The following is a 14,165-nucleotide window of genomic DNA, read 5'->3' as shown; positions in this document are numbered from 1 at the left end:
CCGCATTTGCGCGGAAGCTCCTGTCCTCATAATTAGTCCCTGGTCTTAGGGACCTTCCTGTGGGCCTGGGTGGAGTCCCGGGGCTTGACAGGGCTGTTGTTTCCTCCCCTGTAGGTTGAGCCGAGCACTCCTGTCCCAGTACGCTGCCGAGTCACAACTCACTTCTCTGTCCCCTGGACAGGCAGTAGCATCTGTCCGTGTCTCCCCGAGGATGGGTCTGTGAGCCGGTGTTGAGTCTCCGTCTGGTAACTACATTTGTGGCTCCAGTGCAGGGACTTCTGTTCAGGTGGGCGCGGGACTGTCTGTGCTCCTCTCTGGTGCTCACAGCTCATTTCTTTCCACAGATCCTCCTCTGATCCACAGGAAAAACAAAGGCAGGAGATGGTGACGTGCCCTCTGCCACTCCATCCGCAGGCAGGAGAGTGACAAGAGGACACTGTGCAGGTCACAGTGGGCCACAAGTCTCGGGTAGTTTGAGGAAGGAGAGATGGGATGTGGCTCCTGGCCTGAGTGACCAGCTCTCTGTTTAAGGCCACTTTTTTGTTGTATATTTTGTTGATTTGAATGGGCCACAGTAGTGGTGCTCAAGGATCACTCCTGTCAGGACAGGGGACTATATGGGGTGCAAGGGGCCCAACGTTGATTACACTCATTTGGGTGTTTTTATTTTGGAAGTGGCTGAAGGGGAGGGGCCATACCCCATGGTTCTCAGAGTTTATTTCTGGCTGGGTACGCAGGTTTCCCTCTGGCAGTGTTAGAGGGGCCATTTGGGAGGGCGGTATCACCAGCCCTACCCACTGTCCATGGACCCGCTGTCATGTTACTCCATCCTGCTGCTCTGGTTTCTGTCATGTTTATTTTTGTGCCACAGTGGAGCTGCTCAGGGCTTCCTCTTGGCTCCTACTCCAGATTCACCCCTTAGAGGCATCTGGGGATCCCAGGTGTGTGGGATATGTATGTACCCTGATGGCTACAAATGTCTCAGGCCCCGGGACTGGCATTTGCCCTATTTTGTCCTTCCAGCTCTGAGAGACTCACCTGCTCAGTCACACGCTGCTGTGTGTGCAGTTCTGGGCATAGGCCTGTCCCAGGGAGTTGGTGCAAAGGGCCTCAGGGTCAAGTCATTTTTACCTACTTTGAGATGAATTAAGGATGGCTCTTATATTTATAAGGACTGTGGGAACACATTCACTCACTCCTTCTTATTATACATAACAATATTCATACTGGAAAGAAAACTTACATATGTGAGCAATGCGGGAAGGCGTACATTATGCCCTCAAGCCTTAGAGTAACAGGAAAATTGATCTTGGAGACAGACGCTACATATGTAAGGACTGTGGGAAGGCCTTCACTCAAACTTGGCATCTTATTAAGCACAGAAAAAAATCATACCGAAAAGAAACCACATAATTGACTTCTGGGAAGGCCTTTACTCTGCCCTCTAGCCTTACTATGCATTTGAAACATTATAGTGGAGAGAAATCTTATATATGTAAGGAATGTGCAAGGCCTTCACTCAATCTGTAACCCCTACTAGCCATATAAAAACGTATAACAGAGAGAAATCTTGTGTTTGTAAATGTTGGGAGACCCATGTATAATTCTCAGGGCTTTTAGACATCATAAAATGCACACTGCATGAGTTGATCCCTTCAGAACAGCCCCCCCAGGGAAGAGAAGTTTTGTTGGGACCAGGAGTGTTAGGGGGTTGGAAGAGTGCAGCCAAGAAGTGAATAATCCAGGTAGCGTGTGACAAGTTTCCAGTAACATCATTATTATACGGGAAAGGTACTTGCTGATTATCACCTGGGCATCGGCCATAGCAGTGACCAGCATCTGGATTTCACGTGTATGTTAACTTGTAAATAATGGGTCTTGGCGATGGAAGTCAGGATTAAGGTGACTAAATAAAACTGCACTGTACTGCACTGTCGTCCCATTGTTCATTGATTGGCTCGAGCTGCACAAGGAATGTCTCCATTGTGAGACTTGTGGTTACATTTTTTGGCATATCAAATACGCCACAGGTAGCTTGCCAGACTCTGCCATGCGGGTTGCATACTCTCGGTACATGCCGGGCTTGCCGAGAGGGACAAAGGAATCAAACCTCGTTAGATTGCATGCATGGCAAACACCTACCCGCCGTGCTATTGCTCCAAGAAATAAACATAAATAGGTAATACCTCTTGAAGCAACAAAAAGATTCAAAAATTCTTATAGAGTCTTAAAAATCCTGTAACCAGATATAACAATCACTGTATCACTGAATCACTGTCATTCCATTTTTCATGGATTTGCTTGGGCGGGCGCCAGTAATGTCTCCATTAGTCCCAGCCCTGAGATTTTAGCAGCCTCTCTTTACCTGTTATTCCCAACGGTGCTGCATTGGAGGCTGTTTCAGGGTCAATGGAAAGAGACCCATCAGTGTTACTGTTTTGGCATATTGAATACGCCACGAGGAGTTTGCCAGGCTTTGCCTTGTGGGCAGGATACTCTCAGCACTATCTGTCAGATATAACAATATTCACATAAATTTATTTTCCACCTATTTGATATTGCAAGTTTGTTTTCTCATCTATTTTAATACTAGACATTTTAACAACAGTTTGCCCTTTTTGTCTTTAGTAAATTAAATACATACATGCATAAATGCCCCTCTCTCAGGACTGCCAAGTTCACCATTCTCTTAATCTTTGCCCTGATTCTTTCTTGGCTCAGAGCCCCTGTTTTGAAGGGATTTATGGTGGACATCAACCACAGTGTTGCCGAGAATCATAAATCAAAAATGAGCCAAACCTTCATCGTTCAGGCCTTCCTGCTTTATGCCTGAGGGACTGTGGTCAGGCCTACACCTGGCTCTCAGCTCAGAGCTCTGTCCCTGGGAGAGTTTGCGCACGTCATGGATGCTGCGGTTGGAATACAGGTCGCCCATATTTACAAGCACCTTACCCGCTTTATCATCTCTCTACATACATAGCATTCAAAATATTATTTTAGACTTTGATATGGATTAAGGCTATATTTACAAGCACCTTACCCGCTTTATCATCTCTCTACATACATAGCATTCAAAATATTATTTTAGACTTTGATATGGATTAAGGCTATATATTTCCAAAAGCTATCATCTTAGGAGAATGGCCCTGGAAATGTTATTTAATAGGGTAGATGGGTTGAGGGCTGGAGCGGGCATGGCATTTGCCTTCCATGTAGCCAAACTAGGTTCGATTCCCAGCATCCCATATGGTCCCCTGAGCACTGCAAGGATGTGGCTCTCACAAGGGGCTGGGGTTTGCCAAAGAAAATTTACATTTTACCCTATTTTTGGTTTGCTGTTTATATTTTTTTCAAAGGTGTTCCACCTGGACATGCTCAGGTTTTACTCCTGTCTCTGGGCTCAGGAATTACTCCCTCGGTGCTCAGGGGGTTGTATCGGATGCATAAGATTGGTTGGGGCCAGCAAAGCAAGCATCCTACCTGATTATCTGTCTTACCCCAAAATTGGTGATTTGTTTAGGTCAGGAATTTCCATTCTCAAACATCAAGAAGTGAAGCCTCCCTCACTTCAAATCTCCCTGATCTGGTGACTCCAGGAGGCTGCCCACTGGGTGAGTACAGTGAGTAGTTTTGTTTTTCTGGGTTGTGTGTTTGGAGGCAGATAGTGTTTTGTGGAGAGAGGAGCTTTACTCAGGGATCACTTCTAGTGTGCTGGGGAAGATTTTACTCAGCAATGCCAGGAGTCGTAGTACAACGATTAGGGTAGTACCTCGCACCTGCCAAGCAAAGGCTGAGCCCTGCACCTCAGGATTTTTAGGACCTGCTGAGAGTGATCCCTGAGTGCAGAGCTAGGGATCACTCCTGAGCACTGCCACTTCTGGCCCAACACACACACACACACACACACACACACACACACACACACACACACATACACACACACGCACACACACACGAAATATGTGAGAGCAGTGACAGAGAAGAATGAGGATTCAGGAGAAACCATAGGCTTCTGCAGCATAAAAAAAGCCATTAAACAGGCTTTTAAGGACATGCTCTTTGACTGTTTAAATGTTTATGTGAGAATTTGTCTTTGCATGTGAATTTTTCTTTTATTCCCCCTCTTTTGTTAGTTAGCGGGGTAGTGGTGTCTCGTTTGTTGGTCCAAGTTATTGTTGCTTCTTTTGGTCCTGCTGGGTCTGTGCTCAGGTGTTACCCTCTGCAGTGCTCATTGGATTTATTCCTGGGGTGGCTGCTGGCAAGTCCAGAACCTGCAGGAACCTTCTGGTATAGTGTCATTGTAGCACATCTGGCTTCCTGTGAGGGATTTCTGGGCTCATCAGCCTGAAATGTGGGTGGAGGCTGGTTCCTCCTGACTGGAGTGGGGAACCCTGAGCTATAGAATGCTGGAATTCAAACCACGTGGATTGCGTGCAAGGCAAATGCCCCGCCACTATGTTGTCATTCCAGCCCCTGAGATCATTTATTTCGAAGAGTCTCATCCCCTCTGTTGCTTTTTGACTCAGTGCTTGGGGTCATTTCAAGTGATCTTCGGAGACCAGATGTCGCCCGGCATCAAATCAGAGGTCCCTGCGTGCAAAGCATGTTCCCCAATCCTGTGTGTTGTTGCCTGACTCCATTGGACTCTTTTTGGTCTTTGAAATTTGCTTTGGGACAAACCTGCAGGACTCAGGGTTTTTTCCTGGGCTCTGCACTCAGGGATCATGCCTGCCTGGTGGGGAACCATATGGGGTTGTCAGGGATGGAACCTGGATTGATGGGCAAGACCTTTGCCCACCTGCTTACTATCTCCCTACCCCCACCTTCCCTTTTTTGTGGGGGGTTACACCAGGTGTTGTACAGGGGTTACTCCTGGCTCATGCACTCAGAATTACTCCTGGAAGTCCTCTGGGGGCCATACGGGATGCTGGGCATTGAACCCGGGTCGGCCGCATGCATGGCCATCACCTTACCCACTGTGCTATCACTCCAGCCTCCCCCCTTTGTTTTTATCTTTATACACATTTGGTGGGCTTGCGATCTTTGTCCTTGCTTGAGTGCCTGGGTTTACTCCTGACTCTGCACCCAGGGAGATTGAACTCAGGGCCTTCAGTGGCTGGTATCCTGCACACATGATAAAAGACATGTGGATAAAGAAGTATGTAGGGTCTCTCGGAAAACTGACTGTGAAGGCCAATTTTGTGGCACGACACGAGACCCCCAATGAGAGCCTCGCTCCTCCCCGTCTTCACACTGTGAGTAGTGGGGACACGCTAGTGTGGGGGGCACTTTCATGCTTGTTGTTCACTTGTTCCCCGATATCCCGGTAGTTCCGGAGGCTCGGTGGAGGCTTAAGGGGGATGCATTTTTTTGCAGGATGTGGTGGGGTTGTACTGATACATAGGGATTGTGTGTGTGAGTGTGTGATCCTGGGGGACCCCTTTGGCCACCATTGCCCCCTCCTCTGAGATCAGGCAGCAGCGGGTGGGTGCGGGGCTGAGCACTGGGTCTGCAATGAGGTGGGGCGGGGCTTGGTCTTCGTGACCCTGACACCACAGGACTGTGCTGGACCCTGTCCAGGAACCTTTTAATTTTTTGTTGGGCCTTGTGTTGCTGTAGGTTTTTCCTGGTGGTCCTCAAGCCTTCCTTTGTGCGGTACTCAGGGAACAGCCCCTGACACCCTGTACACCAACATGCTGTTCTCTCTCTGACCCACTAAGAGATTTTTTTCCACATTTATGTTTAAAAGTGAAGGAATGAGCCCATAACAAAGGTAGTTGGGTAGAGTGACAGTACAGCGGGGAGGGTGTTGATCTTACCCATGACCGACTGGGGTTTGATCCCCAGTATCCTATATGTTCAACCAAATGTCACTGGTTCTAGTCTAATACAGAAGTCCAAAAATTAGTTTAAGGATTGTCAGCCTCCTCACCTGTATCCTTCCGAAGTACCTTCCCTCTGCTGTGGGCCTGTCTGGACTGTGAGAACCACAGAGATGCCCTCCACCTGCCCGGCCTATCCACCCAGGGATTGTTCGACTAATTCTTCCCTTGATTGCTGTGATTGATTTCAGAACTCAAACCACAGCATGAGGATTTGTTGTTGCTGCAATTTGACTTGAGAATGTGGTCACCAAATAGGAGTGAATGGCAAGATTCACACGTGGAATAGACATTTTAATGCTGGCGGGATAGATCAGTGGAGCGACAATGTGACTTGAACGGTGGGGTCCAGGCTCAATCCCTGCCACCATATCTCTGGTCCCTCAACAGCTAAGGAGGGAATCCAGAGCCTAATGCTGGGAGTGGAGGGCCTTAGTCTCACTGGGCACTGATGTTAGTCAAATTGAAACCTAAAGACATTGTATTCTTCTTCATACTAATGGGTACTGTGTTTGCCTTTGTTCAAATTTCGTGCAAGTGTTAACTTTTCAAAGAAGCGGTTTGTGGGCCGTAGTGTTAGCACAGTGGAGAGGACACTTGCTTTATATGAAGTAGAAAGCTGGATCCATCCACAATACCCCATAGGCCTCCAGCGCCCCACTTGAACTCACCCTGAGCACTGCTTGATATGCCTCCTAACAAAATTAATACAGTGCTGGAGAGATAGCACAGCGGACAGTGTGTTTGCCTTGCAAGCAGCGGATCTGCGATCAATTCCTCTGGCAGAGCCTGGAAAGCTACCCGTGATGTATTCGATATACCCAAAACAGTAACAATAAGTCTCACAATGGAGACATTACTAGTGCCAACTCGAACAATTGGATGAACAATGTGATGACAGTGCTACTATAAGAAACATCAAATTTTAGCTGAACAATACATCAGCATATCTGAAAAATAGAGACTGTCTCTGCACAACCACTGTACAATTCTTCTTGACTACTAGTTCAAATTTTGAAGAATTTAATTTTTGTTTCATAATAGCACAGCCGGTAGAGCGTTTCCATTGCATACGGCCAACCTGGGTTCGATTCCTCCGTCTCTATTGGAGAGTCCGGCAGGCTACTGAGAGTGTCCTGCCAGTTCGGCAAGCTCCACGTGGCATATTTGAGATGCGAAAAACAGTAACAAGAAGTCTCACAATGGAGACATTAGTGGTGCCCGCTCGAGCAAATTGGTGAGCAACTGAACGACAGTGCTATAGTGCAATTCATCCACTACCAAACTACTAAATGACTACTCATTACAGAGCAGGGAAGGGACCTTCCTTTAATGTGGCTGATCCATTTTAGATCCCAGTTAAATTCAGTGCATAGTCAAACTTGAGCACTGTTTGAAGAGTTTCTGAGCACAGAGCTAAGAGCAGCTTGATAACACCAATGGCTATGAGCACACACAGACCCATATAAAGGAATATTGATTACACATATAATACTTTTCCATTCACCAATTCTGAAGCCTGATTCTGGGTCACCCACAAAATTAGTTTAACTAATTCTGGGCATGTGATTCACTTAGTTTCTAGCTCACTCCTGTAAACTGAATACATGAACAGTTGTAGCTACTCCAGCAATTGGAAGTTCAGTGCAATGTAAACAACAATCAGGACAGTCCAGATGGGAGGTGCTGACCCAGGATCCATGGTTAGAACCCCAGAGGTTTCCCCGAGCCCAGTGTGGAGTGATCCCTGAGCAGTCAGGGAAAATGCTCGGCACCACAGAACATGCCCCCCCCAAACGGAGCAATGAACAGAAAACATTATGATATCTGGATATTAACGCCCAGTGATTTCTGAGCATTGTTTTTTTGTGGTGTTGGTTGGGGGTCAGGGTTGGGGTGCTTACTGGTGGGTATTTGCAAGGAAATCCTTGTGGATTTTATTCCTTTGTGAAAACATATAATTTTTGGCTTCATACTCTGTCTATCCGGTAGTTGGCGACCCCACAGATTTCCTGCTGACCTGATCCAAGACGAGAAACGGGAAAAAAAATCAACTTTCCTGACCAGAAAGTACCTGGTCAGGAATAGTTGGAGTCTGGCCCTTTAAAACTCCGGCCGGAAGTGTGACGTCACAGTCCCTGTCTGAGGGTTTCAGCATTTTGTGGCCCCCTTTGCCAGCGCTTGGGGAGCGTAGTCGGAGCGGAAGGGGGAGCCCGGGGCCGACAGGGGGTCCCCGCGGGGTCACTCCTTGCCATGGAGGGGGCGGCGGCCCCACCCGGGTGGCCCCCTCGTCCGTTTCTTCCTGCCCTTCAGGGAGACGAGGGGTTTCTGGGGGAACTTACCTCAGGGCTGCCCGCGGCGCGAGTCCCGGGGAGGCCTGGCCGCAAAAGTGGGGCTCGGGGCAACTCCGGGCTCTGCACTGGGGATGCTCCGGGGGTCGGGGGACCCCACGGGGTGTCGGACAAGGCCCTGCCCTCCCCGCTGCCCTGTCGCTCAGGCCCTGACCACAGAGAGAGACAAGAGGGAGCCTCAGTTTCCCCAGTTTCCCCACAGGTCGGCGGGGCGTGCGCGGCCGCCTCCCCATTGGTTCCTGCAGGGACCCTCGGAGCCCCCGGGGGTCACGGGCTGGGGAGGGGGGTCACCCGGGAATGTTCCCGGGCCGGTCCTTTGCGGGCCACTTCTGTCATTGGGGTGATTATGGAGTCGGGGCCGAAGGGTCGGTTTCCCTGGAAAGGGGGAGGCGAGTCTCCCTTTTAATTAAAAACTATGTTTTGTGACAGCTCTGGCGGCCCGCGCGGGGGACGCGGTGAAGCCGAGCGGCCCGGGGCGGCCGGGACCAGCCCGAGGAGCCGCCGCCGCCGCCGCCGCGCCCCGGCTCCGGGCAGGGGTGAGTGGGCCGGGCGGGCGGGCGGGGCCCCCGCTGCTGCCCGGGCCGGGCGCGGGGCCCGGAGCCGCCGGAGCCCGCCGGGGTGGGCGCCCGGCCCGCGCGTTGCCGGGGGACACTGGAGGCGCCGCCCCCGATTGTGGGGGGCCCGGGGTCCGCGCGGGGCCCAGGGCGACCCCGCCCAAGGAAACGTCCCGCCTTCAAACTTAACATCCCACCCACCTCGGCCGTCCGCCGGGCGTGGGCCGGAACCCCCCTCCGTGGGCTCGGGGCTGACCCCCGGGGCCGACCCCCGAGGCCGGGCTGCATCCTGGGCAGAGCCGTCGCGCCCCCCGCCCTTCCCGAGCGAGAGTCCCCAGGGCCAGGGCTCGTGCGAGTGCACCCACGGGCCCCGGTTCCATCCCAGGCACCGGCCGGTGGGCCTCGCGCATCGGGGGCCCCAGAGCAGAGGAAAAGGTAAATAATCACTACCAGTTCCTTCAGGAGTGGGCAGTCGGGCCCGGCATGCACAGCGTGTTCGAGCCCTGGCACCCAATGTCTGTAACACCCACACAGCTGGGGAAACCCCCTAGCGCCCGGAAGACTGGGCAAGGTGGGCCAAATACCAACACAGAAACAAAAAACTCTAACCGCCATCCACTCGGCTGATTTATGGGTCCCAACTTGCAGTTTGAAAACTCACCTCCTGCAAAGACACATTTCTTCCCCTTGTGACCACTCTGGCTTTTCAGAGCGAGGCTGCGGGAGGGAGGGAGGTAGAGGCCCCTGCCCGCAGGGGCTGGGAACTGCTTGGGGTGTTTACATAGTTGCAACATATAGCTCTTCAAGGTTCTCTTAAGGCACCCTCTCTTTTCTATCTTAGTGTTGCCTGAGTGATAACAGTTTGGTCTAGCCAAAAAAAAAAAAAAAAACAAAACAAAAACCCCCAGTGTCTTGAAAGAAATTTTCTTTGATAGGATGGGAGAGAAAAAGAGGAAAACAGTATTCAAGAGCGAACTCGCGCTTAAAGCCTCATTTGATGGCATTTTGGAATTGAGTGTATGCTTGAACTTTTTTGGTCCTTGCTGCGGATGAGAAAGAAACATGAGAAGCCTGGTTCCATGGAGTTGATTCATCCCTGCAACACGGTTAATCTTACCGACTTCTAATCGCTGTAAAGATACACTGATTTGCTTTTCTGTTATTTGGAAAAGTTTCAAGATGAAAACAAACTCTCCTTACTCTAGTGATTTTCCTTTCATTTTGTTCTCACCTGGTTGTGAGATTAGGTCACTTTGGGCAGTGCTGGAAGACCAAATGTAATGTGGGGAATTGAACTGGGGTGGACCACGTACAGGGCAAGCGGGTGCCTTTATCTCTCCGCCCGGCAGTAATTCTTACAGAGAGTTCTCTGAACACTGTTAAAGTTAGGGATACAGCACTAGTATGTATTTGAACCGTCGCAACGTAACTTTCATCAGTCATCTTGGTGCCTCCATCATCTCTTGCTAAAACAGTTGTAGCCCTTGGTGAATAGTTTTGTTCTGGATGGATGTTCAGGGGTGGGGAACAAAGTGAGTGAGTAGCTGTTGCGGTTCAAAGTCCTTTTCAAAGGGGTCACAAGGCCTTTGCTACTGGATGTTGCATGTCAGATGCTGCTGCTTCATTTTTCTAGGTAAATTTATAGGGTTTGTATTGAAGACCAGTTTAGCAGGATTAATTTTTGTTGATGATTCTTTCATATGAACTGGACCATGGAGTTCAAAAAGAACACCTTCAGAATTCCCAGCATGAGTGGGCCCATATTCCTGATTAGATGCCTTTGAAGGCAGTTTTGCCATCCTCAAACTGGGTGTGTTCCGCGCTGTTTTTCTTACTATTTACTGACTGTATCTTGTTGGTGGATGATAGGGGCTCTATCTGCAGCATGTCTACATCCTTTAAAAAAATTTTTTTTTATATTTTTATTTGGTAAATACTTGATTTGAAATATGAAGCTTTAAAGAATGTTTAAATTTTCCGTTTGTGGTAGGTGAATGGAACTTTAAGGATTCTAATGAATTTTATTTTTCTGGGAATCCTGTGTACCCATCAGTAAACAGTTGTGGAGAACTTAAAAAAAAAACCAAAAAACTATGTTTTGTTTCGTAATTTATGACCGACATCCCGCAGAATTCAGGGTCTCTCCTGGCTCTGCACCAGGGGACTCTCCTGGCGGGACTCAGGGTACTTTGAATGTCAGGCTCAGTCCTGTCAGCCCTGTGCACTGCAGGTGCTCTCCCAGTGCACTGCCCTCTACACAGGCCGGGGACTCGAAATATGTGACTGACCATTTGATTTTCCCAGGTTCCCTGTGCTTGCGGTAGGTTTTGGGATCCTGGGAAATGCGGAGCTATAAGAGACCCTGGTGGATGCTGGTGTAGCATCTTTGCTGTGTTGGAGCAGAGGGGTACGTGCAACCAAATGTCCCAGGTAATAGTCTGGTCACTTCCAAGATGTACCCCCATATGTACCGTAATGCAATCTAGGATGACCATTGGTCACCACACATTTATTTCTTTGTTTTACATAATTTTTATTTTTTTTTTATCGTGAGGGAACACATGGCAATTTTCAGGGGTTATTCCTACATCTGCACTCAGGGATCACTCCCGGTGGTGCTCAGGGAAACATAGGATGCCGACAATCAAACCTGGGTAGACACATGCAAGACAATAACCCCACCCACTATATTTCTATTATTAATAATCATAGTTTTTGGTCAACAGCTGGCAAGTGCTCAGGGTTCACTCTTGGATCTTAGCTCCTGGCAGTACTGGGGTGGGGAAACCTAAGTGCTCTTGCATATTAACCCGGGCTCAGTTGCTTGAACGGAAGCATCATATCCATTTACTATCTCTGCTAACTCTCTGATTTTATTTTTCCCCAGAAAAATATTTTCTGCTTCACCTATCAGGTTTCAGATCAATCCCTCATTGACGGAGGTATTTCTCCCAGACCAGAGGCTGCCCCTTCTGTTCCAGTGAGTACTCACAGAAATGGGCTTTGCAGGGACCTGTTGCACTAGGTTTTAAATGTCTCACTCTAGGGGCGGGAGCCTTAGTACAGCCTGGACAGTGTTGGTCTTGCTCAGGACGGACCTGGGTTCAATCCTCTCATTCCCCATAGGAGTGTCTGAGCATCGAGAGATGTGGCCTCAAAGACCAAAAAGAAAGAAAAGCCTATGGGGCTGCAGTGATAGCACAGCTGGTAGGGCATTTGCCTTGCCTGCAGCTGAACTGCACTCAAATCCCTGCATTCCATTTGGTCCCCAGAGCACTGCCTGGATTAATTCCTGAGTGAAGAGCTAGGAAAATCCCCTGTGCATCGCCAGGTATGACCCAAAAAGCAAAAAAAAAAAAAAAAAAGAAAGAAAGAAATAAAAGCCGAGCAATAGTAGAGCAGACAGGGCACTTGCCTGTCTTGTGGCTGAGGGTTTTATTCCCCAGTATTCCATAGGGTTCCCTGAGCACTACCGGGCATCTCCCAAATATCTTTTTGGCTGCTGTGGGCTTCTATCCAACCTCTTCTTTTAGTTTCTCCCTTTTTGCTACAAACTTGGAGTTGATTAGGGACTCTTCCCCTCTGTCCATGTGTCGCTGGATACAGGGGAGCCATGTCATGTCCCCCACCAGCAAAGCAGGTGGTCAGCCCTTGAGCTCCTCTCCCTGGATCTATCTCACTACTCTGGGAGCAGACGGGCTGGGATTTGAGGATACACCTGGCCGTGCCTGAGGGCTGCGCCCTGCTTTGTTCACATTGGCAGTGCCAGTGGGTACCGGTGAAGGTCCCCGAACTTCCATGTGGCCAGCATGTGCTCCAGCCTGGTGTGCTCTCTCCTGCCCCTCTGTTCATACCTTCATTGGAAGTTCTTAGATGTGAACATGCTGGAAACCTTCCAAGAAGAGGCTGTCAGAAGCAAACGAAGGGGTTGGAATCTCTAAGCAAATGTGTAGACTTTCATCATTTAGATTTCTTTTGGGCCAAATGCATGTTCCGCCTACTTTTCTTACACAGAATCACATAACTGAATGAGTAAAATGGCATAATATGTGAAAAATCTACCTGTAAGTTCTGAGCATCCCAGGTTGTGGCCCAAAAACAAACAAACCAAAGAATTGAGCCTTGAGATTTATGGCTGGATTTCACACATCACTGTTGGCAGACAACTTTCTCTGTGCCTTTGTCAGAGGGGAGTTGTGTGGTGATCTCAAATCCAGATTTCAGGGTGTAAAATTCAGTCGGACGGATGCAAACCTTGGAAATCACAGCTTGTTTTCAGCTCAGCTTCACACCAGAAGCTGCCAGGTGTCCGAAGCCCTGCCATGAAATGTACCAGTTGGGCCTTGTCCTAGCCTTCACCGCCATGCCAGTCTGTTCTTATCAGAGGGTTCACAGGATTTATATAGTATTTGAATTCTGGGGTAAGAGATAGGCCAGGCGTGCAGGCCCTGACCTTGGAAACAGACTGCTACAGTATAATGGGTTCATTTTCAGTTGGTCCTGCCTGCGATGCTAATGGGTCACTTCTTGCTCTACAAATTGATCAACTCCTGCAAGACGTGGGAACACTTTCCATCTGATAGAGATTGAAACTTGATTGAAGTGCATGTCAGGGAGGCACCCTATGCTCTGTGCTATCACTGAGGCCATCATAAAAATGTTTTTACTCTGGATAAATTCCAGGAAGTTGTGATAGTAAATGTATTTTTTCCTACTAAGTACACAGCTCACATTTCTTGAATCTGTGTTTTTCTTTGGGATCACATCCACCAGTAGTCTGCCCAGTCTTTCTTTTCACTCTGCACTCAGGAATCCCTCCTGGTGGGCTTTCTGGACTGTAGGGATGAGGGAAGTCAAGCCCGGGTAGCAGTGTGCAAGGCCAGTGCCCACCTTTTCCTGTTTTATTGATCTGACTCCGGGACCTGATTTTTACCTATTCAGCTACATATGTTTGTTCAGAAATTATAGACTTTTCAATTAGGGTAGACCCAAGAGCCCTAAGAACAGGACAGCAGGTCAGCTGCTTGTTTTACCTTCCCTGAGAGCGAAGGGCATCGTGGACTACAACACACTTTTTTGTCCCCTGGAGAGGAAGGGACATCTGGCAATGTCTTTCTGGTTGGGTCTCTGAGCTGTACCTGAGGGTGATGCTGGTCAGGGCCTTTCTGGATCTAGTGTGGGGACTTCCAGTCAGGGCCATGAGTTGTGCTCCGTTCTGGAGCTCATGGGTCTGCCTTCTCTTCCAGGTGATTCCCCAGAGCCACCTGCTGATCCTTGGGAATTACAGAAGCTGCAGACAATGTTGAAGAGCCATCTGATACACTGTTCCCCGCTGGGAGGAGAACAATGTGGTGACATGATGCAGGAACAGGCACGTA

General features: G+C 49.1%; 1 protein-coding gene across 8 annotated transcripts in view; it reads left to right on the top strand.

The window, feature by feature from the left end:
- Positions 1–14,160, top strand: part of LOC129403416 (tyrosine-protein phosphatase non-receptor type substrate 1-like) — a 30,740-nt gene extending 16,580 nt beyond the window's left edge. The window contains exons 1-5 of one of the 8 annotated variants that reach the window (XR_008629210.1): positions 120–286; positions 3,521–3,611; positions 11,092–11,217; positions 11,675–11,767; positions 14,034–14,160. The gene's annotated coding sequence lies outside the window, so the exon portion shown is untranslated. The other 7 variants (XR_008629212.1, XR_008629209.1, XR_008629211.1 and 4 more) reach the window with 7 other exon arrangements.
- Positions 14,161–14,165: the final 5 nt, after the last annotated feature.

This window comes from Sorex araneus, chromosome 3 (assembly GCF_027595985.1).
Source record: "Sorex araneus isolate mSorAra2 chromosome 3, mSorAra2.pri, whole genome shotgun sequence".
In the NCBI taxonomy this organism is placed as follows: domain Eukaryota; kingdom Metazoa; phylum Chordata; class Mammalia; order Eulipotyphla; family Soricidae; genus Sorex; species Sorex araneus.
This window is presented reverse-complemented; position numbering and strand designations above follow the sequence as displayed.